The 18,572-nt window shown below is 47.2% G+C and overlaps 1 long non-coding RNA gene across 1 annotated transcript in view; it reads right to left on the bottom strand.

Annotated features, from left to right (window-relative positions):
* Window positions 1-7,056, bottom strand: part of LOC129400047 (uncharacterized) — a 30,553-nt gene extending 23,497 nt beyond the window's left edge. Inside the window, exons 1-2 of the long non-coding RNA XR_008627389.1 lie at window positions 7,013-7,056; window positions 517-673 (exon numbers count right to left, since the gene is read on the bottom strand). This is a non-coding gene — a long non-coding RNA (uncharacterized LOC129400047). The remainder of the gene's footprint in view (window positions 1-516; window positions 674-7,012) is intronic.
* Between the last annotated feature and the right edge of the window lie 11,516 nt (window positions 7,057-18,572).

The raw sequence follows: 18,572 nt of genomic DNA, 5'->3' as shown, positions 1-18,572 counted from the left end.
GTATGTGTATATCTGTTTTGTGTCTCTGAAAGTTGGTAAATACATCTGTATGTCTGTGAATACATCTTTTGTGTCAATCTGTGTGCACATGTGTGTGTCTGTGTGTGACTACATATGTCTGTATGTGACTGTATATGTCTGTGTGTGCATGTGTGTGTTCTATTTTTATATGTCTGAGTATGTGTGTATGTCTGTGAGAGCATGTGCTTGTGTCTGTGTGCGCGCACCTGTGTTTGTGTCTGTATATATCTCCATATGTGCAAGTAGATATGTCTTATGTCAATCTGTGTGTGTACTTAATTGTGTACTTGTGTGACTTTGTGTTTGTCATGTGTATGCATGTGTGTCTATGTAAATGTGTGTATATATTTCTAAGTGTTCTGTATATGTCTATGTGTGCATGTGTTTGTACCTGTGTTTCTGTGGATATGTCTGTTTGTAGTCGTGTGCATGTGTCTGTGTCTATGTATTTCCATGTGTCCATCTCTTGAGGAAAAAAGAGACGTTTCTACCTACCTCTTGAGTCAAGGCAGAAGGAGAAAGATTCCTTCAAGGGACCCAATGGACCGGGGCTCCCATGACAGGGAAATAGCTGCCTCTTTTCTCAATATTCCAGCACGAGTGAGCCTGCAGTCGCGGGAGAATGCATGGAGACTCTGGTGCACAGACCCCACTGCAAGGAAGGGACACAGCACAAAGCTTACAGAGCAGCTCAGAAGACACAGTCAAGTGTACAGTTCGGACCAGGGCTGAGCCGCAGGATTGTGGGGAAGGTGTCTGTCTGCCCTACATGCAACGGACCCAGGTTCAATCCCCGACATCCCCATGGCCCCTCACCTCTCCCGGAGTGACTTCTGAGCAGAGCCAACAGTAAGCCCTGACCACCATCACGTGTGTGCAAAAAAACTGAAATATTGGTAATATAAAAATGTGCAAATTATTCTTTAAAATCAATGTGCAAGATTGCAAAACGGAGCCTAAATTTAGACTAGTCTCTCTTTTTTGTATGTCTATATTTGTATGTCTGTATGGGACTATATTTGTCTGTGTGTGCGTGTGTGTTCTATGTTTGTGTATATACCTTGGTATGTGTTTGTGTACGTTTGTGTTTGTATGTCTGTGTGTACGTGTGTGCCTCTGAGTCTCTGTGTTTCTGTCTGTGTGTTCACGTATGTGTCTGTGTATATGTCTGTTTTGTCTGTGTATGTCAGTGTGTCTGTGTGTGTCAGACTCTGTACATATCTGGTGCCTGTATATTTGTGTGTCTGTATGTATATGTATACATGTGTATGTTTCTATATGTGTGTTTCTTTGTGCATGTGTCTATATATGTTTGTGTGTTTGCAGTACTTGTCTGTGTATGTTTGCATATATGTGCACGTCTGTGTATATCTGTGTTTGTGTATGCATTTATGACTATTGTGCCGCGTGCGTAAAACTATCTATGTATATGTCCATATGTTTCTGTTTATGTCTGTATGTCTGTGTACATATCTATTTGTGTCTGTTTGCAGTGTGCCTGTGTATGTCTATATGTTTGTGCATGTTTGTGTGCCTGTGTGTGTGACTATGTGCAGCGCATGTGTGTAACTGTATCCATGTCTATGTCCATGTGTCTGTGTAATGTCTCTGTGTCTATTTGTAAATGTGTGTTTCTGTTCTTACATTTGTGTATCTGTGTGTTCATGTGGGTGTTTGTGCATGTGTCTTATGTGTCTGTGTATATGTTTGTGTGTGTTTGCCTTTTGTGCATGGAGGTGTTTATTATATTTGTGTGTCTGTCTGTGCGCACGTACGTGTCTGTGCTTGTGTATGTACATCTTTGTATCGGTCTGTGTGTTATATGTGGGTATGGGGGGGTCATGTCTGTATATATTTCTGTGTATGTATCTGTGACATGTCTCTGTGTGTCTCTGTGTGTTATGTCTGAGTATCTAGGTTTATTTGTGCTTATGTGTGCAGTATGTATATGTCTGTGTCTCTCTGTATGATATGCGTGTTTGTGTGTGCCTGTGTATGTCTGTGTTTATGTCTATGTGTTCACATATGCATTTCTGTGTGTCTGTGTGTTCACGTGTCTGTTTATGCATAAATCTGTGTATATCTCTTTGCGTCTGTATCTGACTGTGTGTCTCTTTGTCTCTGTGTGCATGTGTGTATGCACATGTGTTCTTCTGTGTTTATGTCTGAGTGTCTGTGTTTTTGTATATGTCTGTCAGTATGTTTGGGTGTCCATGGGTGTCTATTTATATGGTGTGTGTGCATCTGTCTATATATATGTCTGTGTGTGCATAACTAAGCCTCTATGTATAATTGTATATAAGTATGTATCTGTATATGTCTGTGTGTATCTGTGTATATGTCTGTGTGTATGTATCTTGTGTATCTGTGTGTGGCTATCTATATATCTGTGTATATGTGTTTTTGTCAATTATTTTCAATTTTTGTCTCTATGTGTGCATGTTGTGAGACTGTATATGATTTCATGTTGTTATTATGCTGCATGTGGGAATTTCTGTATGTCTGTGTGAGTCTGTCTGTACCTGTGTCTACGTGGGCATGTGTGTGTCTGTGGGCATGTGTGTGTCTGTGCATATGTATGTGTCTATGGGTCTGTCAAATGTCTATGAATGTGTGTGTTCCAGGGCCACTCTGGTGCTCCTCTGGATGATGATGGCACAACCTTCGTGTGTGTGTCTGTGTATGTGTGCGCTCATGTGTTGTGTCTTGATATGTCTGTGTGCCTGTGTATTTATGTGTGTATATCTGCATGTCTCTATATGTTTGCGTGTGTCTTGTGTGTGAGTGTATCTCTGCACATACTCATTTGTGTATATCTCTGTGTATGTGATCATATCTATGTGTCTATGTATATGTGTGTATCTGTGCATGTGTTATTTGTGAATGTCTATTTTGTGTGTCTATGGCTGTGCATATGTGTGTGTTGTCTCTGTGGGGAGTTTGTATCTGTATGAATGTTTGTCTGTGTATAAACATCTGTTTGTACATCTGTGTGTCCAGGTAAAAATCTATATCTTTGTGTTCATCTGTGTATGTCTGTATGTCTTCATGTCTGTTTTTGAGTAAATTTGTTGTGTGTGTGTCTGTATTTCTATGTTTAGGTATATGTCTGTGTGTCAGTGTATATGTCTGTGTGTGTCAGTCTGTGTGTATATGTCTGATAACTGTGCTCATGTGTCTGTGTGTGAATATGGGTTTGCTGTGTATGTCTGTGTTTCTCGATGTGGAAATGTGTCTATGTATATGGGTGTCTGTGTATATATCTGTCTTGTGTTTCCACTATGTGTATCTGTGTATCCATCTGCATGTGTCTGTGTATATGTCTATGTGACTCTATGTACACATGTGTGTGAGTCTGTATTTGCTGTATGTCTATATGTGTACATGTATGTTTCTGTGCTAACATTTGTGTCTCTGTGCATGCCGGTGTTTGTGCATTTGTCTTCTGTGTCTCTGTGTGTATATTTGTATCTATGTATAAATCTGTGTGTCTGTGCGTGTATTTGTGTGTCTGTGTATAAGTTTGTGTGCATATCTGTCTCTGTGTTACTGTGTCTGTATATCTATGCATATCTCTTTCTGTATATATGTGTCTGTCTTTGTGTGCCTTTGTCTCTGTCAGTGTGTGCACATGTGTTTATGCATGTCTATGTCTGTGTATATATTAATTTTTGTCTGTGTGTGCACACGTTGTGAGTCCAAGCATAAATCCATTTTGTTACTGTGTGGCATGTATCTGTGTCAGTATGTATATCTCTGTGTGATTATGTGTTTTTTGTACATGTCTGTGTATATCTCTGTGTGCATGTGTGTGTGTGCATCTGTATACAACATGTCTGTCTGTGTCTGTGCCCAATTTGTGAGTCTATGTTTTAGACCATGTTGTTATTGTGTTGTATATGGGTGTGTGTCTGTGTGTATGTGTCTATGTGAGTCTGTGAAACTCTACCGGTGTGTGATATGTGTTTTGATATATGCCTGTGTATCTGTGTATGCAATGGGGGTGCCTATGTATGTATATATATATATATAGCTGTGTTTTCGTGTCCATCCATATGTGTGTCTGTGTATACTTTGTGTGTATATGATTGTATCTGTGTATATCTGTGCCACTGTCTTTGAACCTATGTATATGTATATGTGTCGTTGTGTCTGTCTATATGTGTGTCTTTGTCTTTGTGACTGTGTGTGCGCATGTCTGTTCCTTGTATGTCTGTGTATGTGCACATGTGTGGGTACACATGTGAACATGGCTCTATATGTCTGTCTGTGCATATGTCTGTTTGTGTCTGTGTGTGCACATCTTGTGAGTCTGTACGTAAGTCCGTGTTGTGATTGTGTGGCATGGGAAGGTGTCTGTGTAGGTGTCTGTGTCTTTATGTCTGTATTAGTGTGTGCGTGTTTCTGTGTAGGCCTGTGTGTGCATGTCTCTGTGTATGTGTGTGCACATGTGTCTGTGCACAAGTGTGTATCTCTTTATATGTCTGTGTGTGCCTGTGTATATGTGTTTGTGTCTTTGCAGATGCTGTAAGTCAGTGAATAAGACCTTGTTGTGACTGTGTTGCATGTGGATATGTGTCTATTTATATGCCTGTGAGTCTGTGTATTGTGTGTCTTGTTATATGCCTGTGTGTATAACTGTGTGTACACTGGGTGTGTCTGTGTATATTAAGTATCTGTGAGTCTATGTGACTGTGTGCTTGTGTGTGTGCATGTTGTGTGTCTGAATGTGTCTGTGTATATGCCTGTGTGTCTGTGTATATGTCTGTGGCATTGTGTCTGTATCTACGTATACGTAAGTCTTTGTGTCTCTTCAGTGTGTGCACATGTATGTCTGTGTATATGGGTGCATGTGTTTGTGTCTGTGTGTACATGTGTCTATGCACTGTGTGTGTAGTTTTCTATATATCTGTGTGTCTGTGTATATGTTTGTTTTGTGCACATGTTATGAATCTGTGCATCAGTCCGTGTTGTAACTGTGTGGCATGTGAGTGTGTCTGTGTATATGTCTGTGTGTGACTATGTGTATAGCTTGGTATGTGTCTGTGTGTATCTGTGTGTCTGTCTATACTTGTGTCTGTGTATTTCTGTGTAATTATCTGTGTTCATGTGTATGCGCATGTTTCTATGTGTGAATATGTCTATGTATGTCTTTGTATCTCTTATGTCAGTGTGTGTGCAAGAATACCTCTGTATGTCTTTGTTTCTCTGTGTGGGCATGTATATTTCTGTGTAAACACCAGTGTGTATAAACATATGCCTGTATGCATATGTATCTATGTATATGTCTGTGTGTCTGTGTATACATGTGACTCTACATGTATATATGTACGTGTGTCTGTCAGTGTGTACATGCATGTAGATGTATGTCTATGCCTGCATTTCTGTGCATGTGCCTGTTTGTATATGTCTGTGTGCATGTATGTTCACCTGCATATGTATCTATCTATCTGTGCCAGTGTGTGCGCATGTGTTTCTGTATGTGCCTGTTTATATGTCTGTGCATATGTCTGTGCAATTGTGTCTATGCATATATCTGTGTCTCTCTGTGTGTGCATGTTTGTGTCTGTGTATGTATTTGTGTTGTGTGTATCTATGTCTGTCTGAAAGTTTTGTCTGCATATACGTCTCTGGATGTGTCTGTGTGAGTGTGCATGTGGATGTGTATCTGTGTATATCTCCGTGTATATCTGTGTCCGTGTGGGAACATGTCTGTGTGTCTGTCTCTGCATATGTGTTTGTGTCTGGGTATCTTTCTGTGTGTTTGTGTGTATCTGTCTATGTATATGTATGTGTTTGTGGATCTCTGTGTCTATGTCTAAATGTGAATTTGTGCCTGGGTATATTTGTGTCTGTGTGTATATATCTACTTCTGTGTTTATGTCTCTGTGTGCATGTGTAAAAATGTGTGTGTGCATGTGTGGTGTCTATATGTATGTCTGTGTATGTACGTTTGTATGTCTCTGTGTGTATTATGTGTCTCTGTGTGCATGTGTTTTTCTGTGCAAATGTCTGTGTATGTCTATGTGCATGTGTCTCTCTATATATGCATTTCTCTGTGTGTGCAAGTGCCTCTGTATATATCTGTGTCTGTGTATGAGTCTCGGTATTTATCTGTGTGTATATTCCTGTTTCATAGTGCATGTCTCTCTATGTGCATAAGTGTGACTGTGTGTATAAGGCTGTGTGTGTTCTTGTGTGGCTGTGTATGTGTTTGTGCATGTTTGTATCTGTGTGTGCATGAATGTGTCTGTGTGTGCATGTGTGTGCATCTGTGTTTGTCTTCTGTACACAGGTGTATGTGCCTCTATATCTGAGTCCCTGCATGCATGCTATGTCTTTGTTTTACGTCTGTATATATGAGTATGCATGTGTGTGTGTCTGTGTGTGTCTTTGTGTTCTGTCTGGGTCCTGGGTGTATGTCTACGTGCACATGTCTGTGTGTTTGTGGTGGGGGGCAGGTGTGTGAGAAAGTCTGTACAATCTCTGCAGAGAGTACCCAGGCAGGGCAGGGGTGGGTGTGGTCAGTGTACTCCAGTCAGAGCTGCAAATGGACAGAGGGCACGGAAACTGTCCCCCAGCTTACCAGGAGCACAGACACGATACCAGGCCTGGGTCCCACCACACATATGTGTTCCAGGGCCACTGTGGGCTCCTCTGGATGATAAAGGCACGACCTTCGTCACTGCTGCTCAGGGAACGCTGTCGCCTGCATGCAGAGGGCAAGGCCCGAAGGGCTGCACCCTTTCCACCCTATGTGGGCCAAAGACAGTGACAGCCCTCACGGGACAGAGACGCACACAAGGGTCGACCCACTGACCTGGGCTTGTGCCCCGGCACCCGCCGTTGTCCCCTGAGCCCCGCCAGGGGTGATCTATGAGCCCAGAGCCCATAGTAAACCTGCGCGACTCCGAGTGTGACCCAGAACCATCCCCCATCCCCCCAAGAAAACACAATTATCTCTTGAGGAAAAAGAGACATCTCTACCTACCTCCTGAGTCAAGGCAGGAGGAGAAAGATTCCTTCAGGGGACCCAACGGACTGGGTCTCCCGTGACAGGGAAACGGCTGCATCATCTCTAAATACTCCGGCACGAGTGAGCCTGCAGTCGGGGGAGAATGCACAGAAACTGTGGCACACAGACCCCACTGCAAGGAAGGGGCACTCAGCACACAGCTTACAGAGCAGCTCAGAAGACACAGTCAAGTGTACAGATCGGACCAGGGCTGAGCCGCAGGACAGTGGGGAAGGCGTCTGTCTACCCTACATGCAACGGACCCAGGTTCCAAATCCCCGTCTTACCAGGAGTGTCTTCAGAGCAGAGCCAGAGGTAAGTCCTCAGCACCACCATGGGAAACAAAAACCTGAAATAATAATAATGTTAAAATGTGCAGATTATTCTTTAAAATCATGTGGAAGACACGTGAGTGGAAAATGGAGCCAATATTGAGACGAGAGATGCCAACACGGAGTGAGGAGAGATTGCAGGACCCGGGAGCACACGTTGCTGTCAGCAGGGCAGACTGCAATGTCTTCTGGCCACTCTCCGGAACCCCAGGGGCAGGACAGACTGCGGGCCCGCCCATGAAGCAGAGGGGAACCAGAAACCCGAGACCGGGTGGCAGGGGAGTATAGACTCATACACATGGACACACACACATACATACAGCCTCAAGGCTGCAAGGGTCCAAAATTTGTTGTGCCACCAGCAGGTGTGGACACAGAAGAGACCACCAGGACAGAGACAGTTGGAAATGGTCACTCTGAGGGAACCAAGTGCTGACAGGAGGGAAGGGGACATGCCGACCGGGAAAAGAGCCGGAAATAAGTAGGTGTGGTTGAGTCTGTGTTTGGGAGTTTCTCTGCATCTGGTCTGGTTTGGTTAGGGGGCCACACCCGGCAGTGCTCGGGACTCAGTCCTGGCCGACACGGGGAGCATACAGCGTGCCAGGGAGGAAACCCAGGACAGCTACACGCATGTCTACAAAGTCTCCCAAAGACAGACTTACCTGGGTAGAAGCCCCAGGTGGGGCCAGGCTGGAAAAACCCCTATGAAAGCCACCTTGAGCAAAGGGAGGGCCACATGTGCCACTTGTGCCCATGTGGCCGGGCACCTGTGTCGCCCGCATCTCCCCTCTTGAGGTTTGGATCCTTCCAAGTCTCCTGCTGGGGTGTGTATAGTTTCACTCTGCCTCTGGAGAAGCCCAAGGTTCTCTCTTGAGCACATTCCTCTCCCCTCTCTCCTGCTTACTCTCTTTCCTCCCTAGCTAGGCTGGGGAGGCTGAGATAATGGGCGAGACCTAGGGCGAATAGCCTGACAGGGATCTGCCAGGAACCCAATTTCCATCTCAAAGGGTCTGCAGGAAACCCCCCTTATCTCTAAAGTCTGCACCAGTTTCCCTATGAACCCCACAACATAAACTACATTCCTTCCCACCTGGGGAATTTCTCTTCTTTTTCTCTTCTACTTTTTTTCCTTTGGTACTTAGGCTTTTACTTTGAAATTTTTTCATTTAAATTCTGTGGTTTCCCACACTAGGAGTCCTGTTTACACAGGCACATAATTCCAACACCACACAACTCAACACCAGAGTAGTCCCTCCCTCTCCCTTTGTTTTCTCTTCCTCCTTTCTAATAAAGGAGCCCATTAGCTAATAGGCTAATAAACTGAGGCTCTCTACTTTCCAACTCCTAGTCTGAGCGTCCTCAGGACTCCCAACTTTCATTCCTGAAAATACTGGAGAGCTGGACATGCCAACCAACAGAGACCCTCCGTCCTGCCTCATCTGCTCACTGACCCCCAGGCGCGTGAGAAATGGGGTTCCCTCCGGGTTATTCCCACCAAACCTTTAAGGACTGGCAAATGGTAAGGGTCAGAACATGCTCAGAGCCAGTAGAATGAGGACCGTATCCCGTTTTGCCCTGCATCCATCAGAAAATCAACCCTACTGGATGGAATAAATTAGATTCACACGTCCCTCCTCGTTTCCATCTCGAATAAAACAGAATCGGACGCCCCTTCTCGTTTCCATCTACGCCTTTTCACCTCGGGACCCCGAAGTGCGCTGCGTTTTCCTCTCTGCTTGATACCCGCCTGGGCTAGCTAGCGCCCGGGGCTGGGATGCTGGGGTGCAGGGATGCGGGGATGCAGGGATGCTGCTGGGCGGCCTCCATAGTGCATCCCGCCCCGACCCCGCCCGCCTCCCGGACTCCGACGTCACCGGCGCGGGGCAGTACCTGGGCCCAGGGCCAGCCAGCAGCCTGCGGGCGGGGCGCGCTCACCCTCCGGCAGGGGGCGCAGCCGCTCAGTGTGTGCTCCGGATGCCAGGGGCAACGGGGAAACCGGCGCAGGGAACCACTTCCGGGTTCGCTGGCCAGCGGGGGCAACCACTTCAGGGGCGCGGACAAGGGCTGGCGTCCGGGCTCAGCGGGCTCGCCGGGGGTCGGGGGGCGACCGGAACGCGGCCCCTCGGTTTCCGGACACACTTAAGGGCCGGGGCGAGTCATCGCGCGCCAGGGGCCATGGGCGCGCTCCGCCAAGCGGCCGAGTCAGTGGCGATGACATCACAAACGAGACCCCGGCCCCGCTCGTACCTTCCTGGGCGGGGCCGCGCTGCGTGATTTCGTCACAAAGTCTCTTGGGGCGGCCTCTCCTGGCCACGCCCCCCGCCCCACCTGTTCCCTCTGGACCTTCCAGAGGAGGCGCGCGCCGCGGAGAGGCGGGGCCTCGCACAGGGTTGGCCGGGCCCCGTCTTCCGGTTCTGGGCACGGAGGCGGACCGCAAGGGGGCGGGACGTATGGAAGCGAGCCGCGCTCCTATTGGTCGAGCGGAGCGAGAGGCGGGCCGTGAGGGACCCCGGCACTCCGATAGGCGGGGCGCGCTTGAGTGGCGGCCCGGCGGCCCCGCGCCCGAAGCAAGGGGTGTTTGGCTGGGAAAGGGATTCTGGGCGGCCCCCCAGGTGTAGGGCTTAAAGCGCTGCCAGGGAGAGCAGATTCAGTTGGGCCGGGTGGGCTCCGGGCGATAGCGGGGAGGCGGGCCCGTCACCCGGCCTCGGTGCCGCGTCCGGCCGGGGGCTTAGGGCGCAAGCCCCGGACCCCAGGGCTCCGCAGATTGCCCGGTGGCCCCTGCACCCCGGGGAGCTCCAGGCGCCTGCTCTGGGCGCGCGGCTGCAGCGACACACTGGCACCTGGGCCGTATGTGTTTCTGTGTGTGTGCACAATGACACAATGGAAAGTGTTCAGGATTGTTGCAGGATGTGTGTGTGTGTGTATACGTATGCACAATGAAAACAGTTCAGGGTTGTTACAGGATGGCAGTTTGTAGGGTTGCATGGTGCAGCATCGCAGGGAGAGGTGTGTGTGTGTGTGTGTGTGTGTGTGTGTGTGTATGCACGATGTAAAGAGTTTAGTTTTGGGGTGTGTGTGTGTGTGTGTGTGTTTATGCACATATGCACAATGGAAAGAGTTCAGGATTGTTGTGGGATGGCAGTTTGTATGGTTGCATGGTGCACCAACCCAGGGAGAGGTGTGTGTGTGTGTGTGTATGCACAATGGAAACAGTTCAGAAGTGTTGCAAGATGGCGGTTTGCAGGATTGCATGCTACAGCACCCCAGAGAGTGGTGGTATGTGTGTGTGTGCACACACAATGGAAAGAATTCAGGTTTGGGGTGTGTGTGTGTGTGTGTGTACAATACAATGGTAAGAGTTCAGAATTGCTGCAGGATGGCAGTTTGCAGGATTGCATGGTGCAGCGCCCCGGGAAGGGGGTTCTATCGATTATATAGATGCAGCCTCGCTCCGGCCAGGCCTGGGGGTCAGGGGCCGCAGTTTCAAACCTGCTAAAGCATCAACGTTTCTATCAGAGCTTTAGGACTGCGGCCCCCATTGACCCCGGTGCTCTTGGCAAACTGGGATGCGTTCCAGTGGGACCCTCGGGAATTCGGATCTCTGCAGATGTTACTTTTCTCTACCCTCTCTCCACCTCCCAAAGTTCCATAAAAATCTAGGGAAAATAATAAACTAAGAACAGTGGGGGCGAGGGGCAAATGCTTTGTTCCTTCTCTGTGTTTAGGTCACCCAGGGGCCCACCCTGCCCGCAACCACCTTGTCCTGGAAGCACCGGGGGGCTGACATCTAGGGGCGCAACAGGGCCAGAACGGGGAGACAGAGCTGTCTCAGGGGCCACTCCCACAGCCCCCAGGGGTGAACCTGGCAAGTAGGGGCCAGACGCGAGCCAGCCTGAGCCCCCGCCGAGCTCTCTTCAGCTGTGGCATGGCGGGCCGGGGCAGAGCTCAGCCTCGGGGCTGCAGGAATCAGGAATCGCCCCTTCCCCCAGGAGCTGGCCGAGGCATCAGTCACCCAGATGGAGAGCAGAAAGCGCAGCGGCTCTGCAGCACGGACCCCTCGCACGCACGGAACGATGGAGCCGGGCTGGGGGCTGAGGGCAGGCGGGCGGGCGGGCGGGCGGGCGTCAGACTCAGGCCCTTCCCGCGGCCCCGGACAGCATGGGGCTCGCGCCTCCTCCTGCCTCCCTCCCACGGGCCACAAGCCCCCTCCACCCCTAGGGACCCCGGGCGGGAGGACGCGCCTGCCTGATGCCCGGGGCGCGCGGCCCCGCGTTCCCGGACACACCTCGGGCGGGGATCGCCAGGAGCGCGCTGGGCTGCAACCCCCGGCTCCACTGCACACTCGGCCCTGCCCCTGCCACCGATGCCGGCCCTGTCCCTCCCTGGGGTCAGCGGAGCCCCGGCAAGGACAGCGCGCTCGGGTCCCTTAATTCGTCAATGACTGTTATATAGTTACAATTTCCTGATGTAGGTTCAAAAGATGCAAACTTGCATTGGCGTCATGCCAAAGCCCTGTAACATGTTTCTTGGTTCATTCCCACGGATATTTGGTCTTTTATATTCATATCAGTAACACAACTCCAAATGAAGTTATAATGACATCGTAACTTGGATTGAATCAACCAAAATGAAGGTTATTTAACAATAAATACCCGTTTCCCAACAACAATACCCATAATACAATTAGTAATCATACAATTAACCAAAGTCACATTCCAAATTCCCTGCTGTAAGGTGATATTAGCATACCCAAACATAAATGCCCAAGGAAGTGGCACGCATACTTCAATGGATCCATCAGTTTGAGCGGCACCATAACCTAGACAGAAGTCTACATTTTGTTTGTCCTGGCTGCCAGTGACAGGCCGCAATTTTTCCACATTATCTGGAAAAGAATCATTGTTCTTCCCTATAGCCAAGTCCATTTTCCATATTCCATTTGATATCCATTCATCAAACCACACGGCGCGTCTGCGACCTTCCATTCTCCATAAATGCTGTTATCTGGTGTGCGAGGATGCCAACAAACCCAGGCAAGATTGTGCATTGTCCAAGAACGGCCCTGTAAGCCTTGCAAGGGGACTATACAACAGACAAAGATGGTACAATTGTTGGAGAACATACTCCCAAATCTAAAGGTGGGTGAGATTCTCTAAGGAAGTGAGACCGTTTAGAAAACCGTGTTCCATTAATGGTAACAACAGTAGTTAAATTCTTCCAATATATTACATGATCCTATAAGCCCAAACATCCCAAAATCCCATTAGTGGAAGAGTCCCTCTCTAAACAAATAGGGGTTCCTCGAGATATTCAGGAGAAAGAAATATCTGACTGGTGCCATATCATATGTGCAGCCCTCAATCCCCAGCCTACTGAGTAGCATTATTATAAATCTGAATCTATTCTCCTGCCCAAGTGGCTAACTGCAACACCGGGGGATCTGGAATGGAAGTTCAAAACGTTTCTGCCCTTGCTGAACTAAGGAGCATCAGCTGTAAAAAGAAGGCCGTCAGGGTCACATGCAAATGACTTCTCTTAACTTGAGAGTATGCCTGTTGGACCTGATCCGTTGTCAATGCGGTCTTGGCAAGGCTGGTTGGATCCACCAACATCATCTGTGCAAATTGATTGATCAAGTTATTTCTCTGTCTGGCGCACCAACCTCTGCAGCAACCAGCGTGGCGTTTCGGCATCCTGTGGAAAGACACACAGATGCCCTCGTCTCCACATCAATACTGGATCTGGCTCCTACAATTTTCATCCAATGGATCTTTCCATTTTACAAGAAGATGGGATTTCTTTTAAGTTCTATATTTTTTTCCCACAGCTTCCCCAAAGTGCTGGGGTATTACCATCTTGATTAAAAACCAAATAATTTAAAACAAAGAGTGCATGCTTCAATAGATTTCTAGGTTGCTGAGAATACATCTCCCCCGTTTTTATTTTTTGCAACTGATATTTAAAAGTTTGGTGTGCTCGTTCAACAATACCTTGTCCTTGAGGATTATATGAAATGCCCGTCTTATTTATAATATTTATCTGTGTACAAAAGATTGAAACTTTTTTCCAGTATAATCAGTGCCATTATCTGTTTTTATGTTTCAGGGTACTCATAACTGCAAAACAAGCCAAACAATGTTTACCAGCTTCCCCTGTTTGTAAAGTAGCATGTAGAAATCCTGAGTAAGAGTCTATGGTGACATGAGCATAGAGAAGAATACCAAAAGCATGAATAAGTGTGACATCCATTTGCCACAGCCCATTGGGTAAAAGGCCTCTAGGATTAATTCCATAATGAGGCACTGAATGCAGCAAAGGACATACTGAACATTGTTTAACAATTTGTCTGGCAACTTCTCTAGGAATATGAAGCTGCTGGCAGAGGCTCCTGCTGTTCTGATGGTGAAGTTTATGGGAGCGGAGAGAGGCTTGAGCTAGGAAAAATAATATTTCAGTTGCGTTGTCAGCCAGAGCTTTTCCATCCTACAGAGGTCCAGGACGACCAGAATGTGCACAGATATATCCAAACTAACATGGGTGAGTTCGCTGATGAATAACAGATTGAATCTGGTTTTAAAAAAATCCTGTACAAGATGATTAGAAATTCCAATATACAGAACAGTTTCAATAGCAAGTAAGGCTCGTCCAAAATATTGACTGTCAGAATAGAGATTAAAGGGCACCTCAGTACACCATTTAAGAGCCGGAAGCACAGCATAAAGTTCAGTTTCCTGAGCAGAAAGATATCCTGTCTGCAAAACCTTAGTGCCTGTGTCTGTTCGTACCACGGCTCAGCCATTAGAAGATCCATCAGTAAAAATTAAACCAGCATTAGTAATTAAACCAGCATTAATAATAGACTGTTGAAAGGTATTATGTGGAAAAATAAAGGGATGAGTCACCATAAAATATAAAATCTTCTCCTTGGTAAATGATTGGAAATAGTAGCCGAAAATTGATTTCACCAGTTTTGCTTGTCTTTACCAAAAGGGATTGCAATTGCTCCTGGGTCATTACCAAAATATAAATTAGACTGTTTTTGACACAGGGCAATTAAAGCAATAACCATCTCATAGTAAGGAGTTCAAACGTCCTGTGGAGATGCTTGTAAATGAATTCATAAAAAGGGCTTATCCTGATATAGTACTGCTGCAGGAATATGGGAAGTGAATATAATACATAAAGGCCACGGATGAGTATAATTACAATATCCAATGGATGGAGTCATAATGGCTTGTTCAACCAATTTCAGTGCTCTCGGCCTTGAGGTCTTAATGTCCGAGAAGAACTGGGATCCGAATCTCCTTTAAATATATGAAAAAGTGGCTTAAGCATGCTAAGCACAAGGAAGGCCTAATCCAGTTAATGTCCCCGAGAAGTTTTTGGAAGTCAGAGTCCATAAACTGTCTTTTCTAAGGCTTAAGTTTTGCATTTTAACCTTATCTGTAAATAACTGATAACATAAAGAAGAATAAGTCTCCTCGCATTGTACTTTCTCAGACGCAATAAAAAGCCCAGCTTGAGTTAAAGCAATTGTGAAGTTTCCAAAAGTAGTTAATAACTGATCTTCATCGGTATAGGCAATTAATATATCATCCAGATAGTGAATAATATAACTAGCTGGATATTGCTTTCTGTTTGTATAGCCTGTGCTACAAAGTTTTGGCATAAGGTGGGGCTATTGGATGTTCCCTGAGGCAAAACTCTCCATTGATATTTCTTCATAGGTTCTTTAAAATTTGTTTCAGGAACAGTAAAAGCAACACGAGGACAATCTGCCGGAAAGGAAGGGATCATATAGAAACAATCTTTTATTTATTTATTTTTAAATTTTTTTCATTGGAGAATCACTGTGATGTACACTTACTAACTTAAGAAGTTTTGTGTTTGCATTTGACTCATAGAGTGAGCATTTACCCATCCCTCCACTAGTGCCCATTCACCTCCACCAATGATCCCAGTATCCCTCTCATCAACCCCACCCCAACCCCCACCACCTGACCAAGCCTCTGTGGCAGGGCATTCCCCTTTGTTCGATCTCCTTTTGGGTGTTGTAGTAGAAACAATCTTTTAGATCAAAAATAATTGTACAAGTATTGGCTGGCATGGCAGAGCGCATAGGTAAGCCAGGCAGGAAAGCTTTCAGGTGTTCCCTTAATTTCATTATCTTCTTCAAAATCTTGTAACAGCCTCCACTTACCTGATTTTTTATTAATAACAAATATAGGGGAATTCCATGGTGAATCAGAAGGTTCAATATGTCCCAACTCCAGCTGTTCCTGCACTAGCTGTTGGACAGCAATAATTATTTCTTGTGAGAGGGGCCAAGATCAACCCACGCAGATATCAGATTTCCACTTAATAGCATCAGCATGGACTGCCGTGGGTTCAAAGGCCCCTCCTAAAAAGGCCAAGCAGTTCTCTAGCTTGGGGACTATATAAGAGCCAATTCATATTTGGCGGTACCCCGCCATCTCCAAGGCCTCCTTCGGGTGGAACAGAGCGGGTGGGGGAGACACAGGGCTGAGCTGCCGCACCCTTTTCCTACCAGCCATACCCTTGCCCTCACCAGGGCCCCAGAGCAGGGCCCGCTGAAGGTGCAGACTTGGTGCTCCCGGCCCAGTCCAGCTGCTCAGCGGTAGGAGAGGCCGGCACAGACCTCCACACCACGGGCCTGCTGGGAACCGCTCTGGCCCTGCTCACAGAGGAACATCAGCACATCAGCCATGCCACACGGGGCCTGGTTCCTCTCCCACCCTGCCTTGCCCCCCAACCTGCCCTCAGGCACACAGTTGCGTTGACCTGAAGTGGCTCCCAGGGGGAACTGGCTGCTCCCCACTTTCAAAAGGCACTAAAACCACCTCTGTGGCCAAGAATATGCGTGCTGCTTGGTTTAGGGATGCCTGCAATGTCTCCTAATAAGCCAAGTGGGAGATGGGTAAAGGCATTTCCATGTGGCTGGCCACAGATGAATCCCTGGCACTAAACGTGGCTCCACATGTGTGCACAGATGAACACACAGGCACACATGCATGCATACATATGCACACACAGGCATATACATATGTATACACATGCACACACAGTTATAGACACATGCACAAAGAGGCATACACACATGCACACACATTCACACAGCCATAAACACATGCACACACAGGCATAAACATATACAAACACAGGCACATATAGGCACGGGCACACACATACACACACTAGCATATAAAGGCACCTGCACACACAGGCACATACACAGGAACACACAGGCACATACATAGGAACACATAGGCACACACTCATACACACATGCACACATGGGCACACACACACACAGGAACAACACAGGCACACATATGCAAAAACGTGCATACACACCAGCACCACAAACATCCCTTGCAGGAGTGACCCATGATCCTCTCCCCAGTGTTTCTTGTCAGTGCAGATCCGCCTCACTGAAGGCAGCCTGAGAGTCCCCTTGGTACACATCCACACAAACACGGCACACGGGATCAGGGGCGGGGAGGGAGACTGGCCTCTGCACCCCGGACTGGCACACTCATCCTCCACCACAACAAATGGCAAATGAACTCATCCACACTCCGCTGTGAAAGGGCGCACTGGAGAGTGGCCTCTCTTCATTGTGTTGCTTCCAGGCTATTCTTTGACCTCTGCTCTTTGTGACTGAAAATCTGTGATGCAGGGGCCAAACCCCTTTGGCTGCGTGGGTTCTGTGTCCACCTCTGCCCGCCCCCCTCTACTCCTTTTTTGTTTCCCATCGGGACAAGGTTCAGCTACATTGGATGCACCTTTTGTCCACTCTGTGGCCACAGCTTCCTGGAGCAGGGGTCAGTGTGGCTCCTTCCAACCATGCGGGGGCAGTGGCCTCACTGGCTCGGGCTCCTGCACCATGCACCGCTGCTTCCTCTCAGAGTGGCAGGAAACAGTGAACAAAACAGACGTGGCCACTGGCAGCCACAGCGCTCTTCTTTACTGATTGTACTTATCTCCCCCGCCCCCACTTTTTTCTTTTTTTAACATACATGTCTCTGTCTGGGGGCTTTGGCACTTACAAGAACATGGAGACAGAAACAAGCTTGTTCTCAGATGTCTGACAAAAATAAATAAATAAATAAATAAATGAATAAATAAATAAATAAATCACAACCCTTGCTAAAGACAGCCAGGTGACCTGACATGCTGTTCTCTATTTTATTCCTTGTGATGTTCCAGTACTGGGGACCCAGGGGTCCCCTTCCACCCATACTCCCCTGGTTATGCGGTGATTTGCCCTGTAAATATAATGCTACTTAAGGCTGCAGATACCCCCCACACACACACACTCGGGGAGCATATATTCTTGCAATCTTTATGGCCACTTCTAAGTCCAGGAGACCTTCATTTCCAATACCCATGGAGTCCATAGACTAAGAAGCTCTCCAACATATTTAACACCCAAGGACAGTAGAGACAAGGGCCAGTAGGATCACATCACAGCTTGGAATCTGCTCTCACATGCTGGGGGAAAATGCAGCTGGGACAGAGAAAGGACCACTAAGTAAATGATAGTTGGACAGATCACTTGGGATGGGAGATGCGTGCTGAAAGTAGACTAAGGACAAAACATAGCCTCTTAGTACCTGTATTGCAAACCATAACACCCAAAGGGAGAGAGAGAGTAGGAGGGGATGTACCTGCCACAGAGGCAGAGGGTGGGAATAGGTTGGGGTGCCCGGAGGGATACTGGGAATATTGGTGGTGGAGAATGGGCACTGGTGGAGGTGTGGGTACTCCATCGTTGTATAACTGACGTATAATCATGAAAGTTTGTAAGTCTGTACATATATGTCACGGTGATTTAGTTAAAAAAAGAAGAAGCTTTCCAACAGAGAAGAGAATAACAACTGTAACGAAACATAGAAATGAATCAGAAAAAAAAGGCAAAACACTGTGTACAGTGCAACTGTGCACCCAGATCCGGTGAGGGGGGGAAGGGAGAGAGAGAGGGAGAGAGAAAGACAGAGAAAGAGAGAGAGAGGAAGTGCCTGCCGTAGAGGCAGGCTAGGAGGTGGCAGGAGGGAAATTGGGAACACTGAAATGTGTACTGGTGGAGGGACGGGGGTTAGAACACTGTATGACTGAAACCCAATCATGAACAGCTTTGTGAGGGTCAATCCCACAGTGATTCAATTAAGAAAAAAAATTTA

This window comes from Sorex araneus, chromosome X (assembly GCF_027595985.1).
Source record: "Sorex araneus isolate mSorAra2 chromosome X, mSorAra2.pri, whole genome shotgun sequence".
NCBI classification, from domain to species: domain Eukaryota; kingdom Metazoa; phylum Chordata; class Mammalia; order Eulipotyphla; family Soricidae; genus Sorex; species Sorex araneus.
Note: the sequence above shows the minus strand (reverse complement) of the source record. Positions and strands in the feature narration are given on the sequence as shown.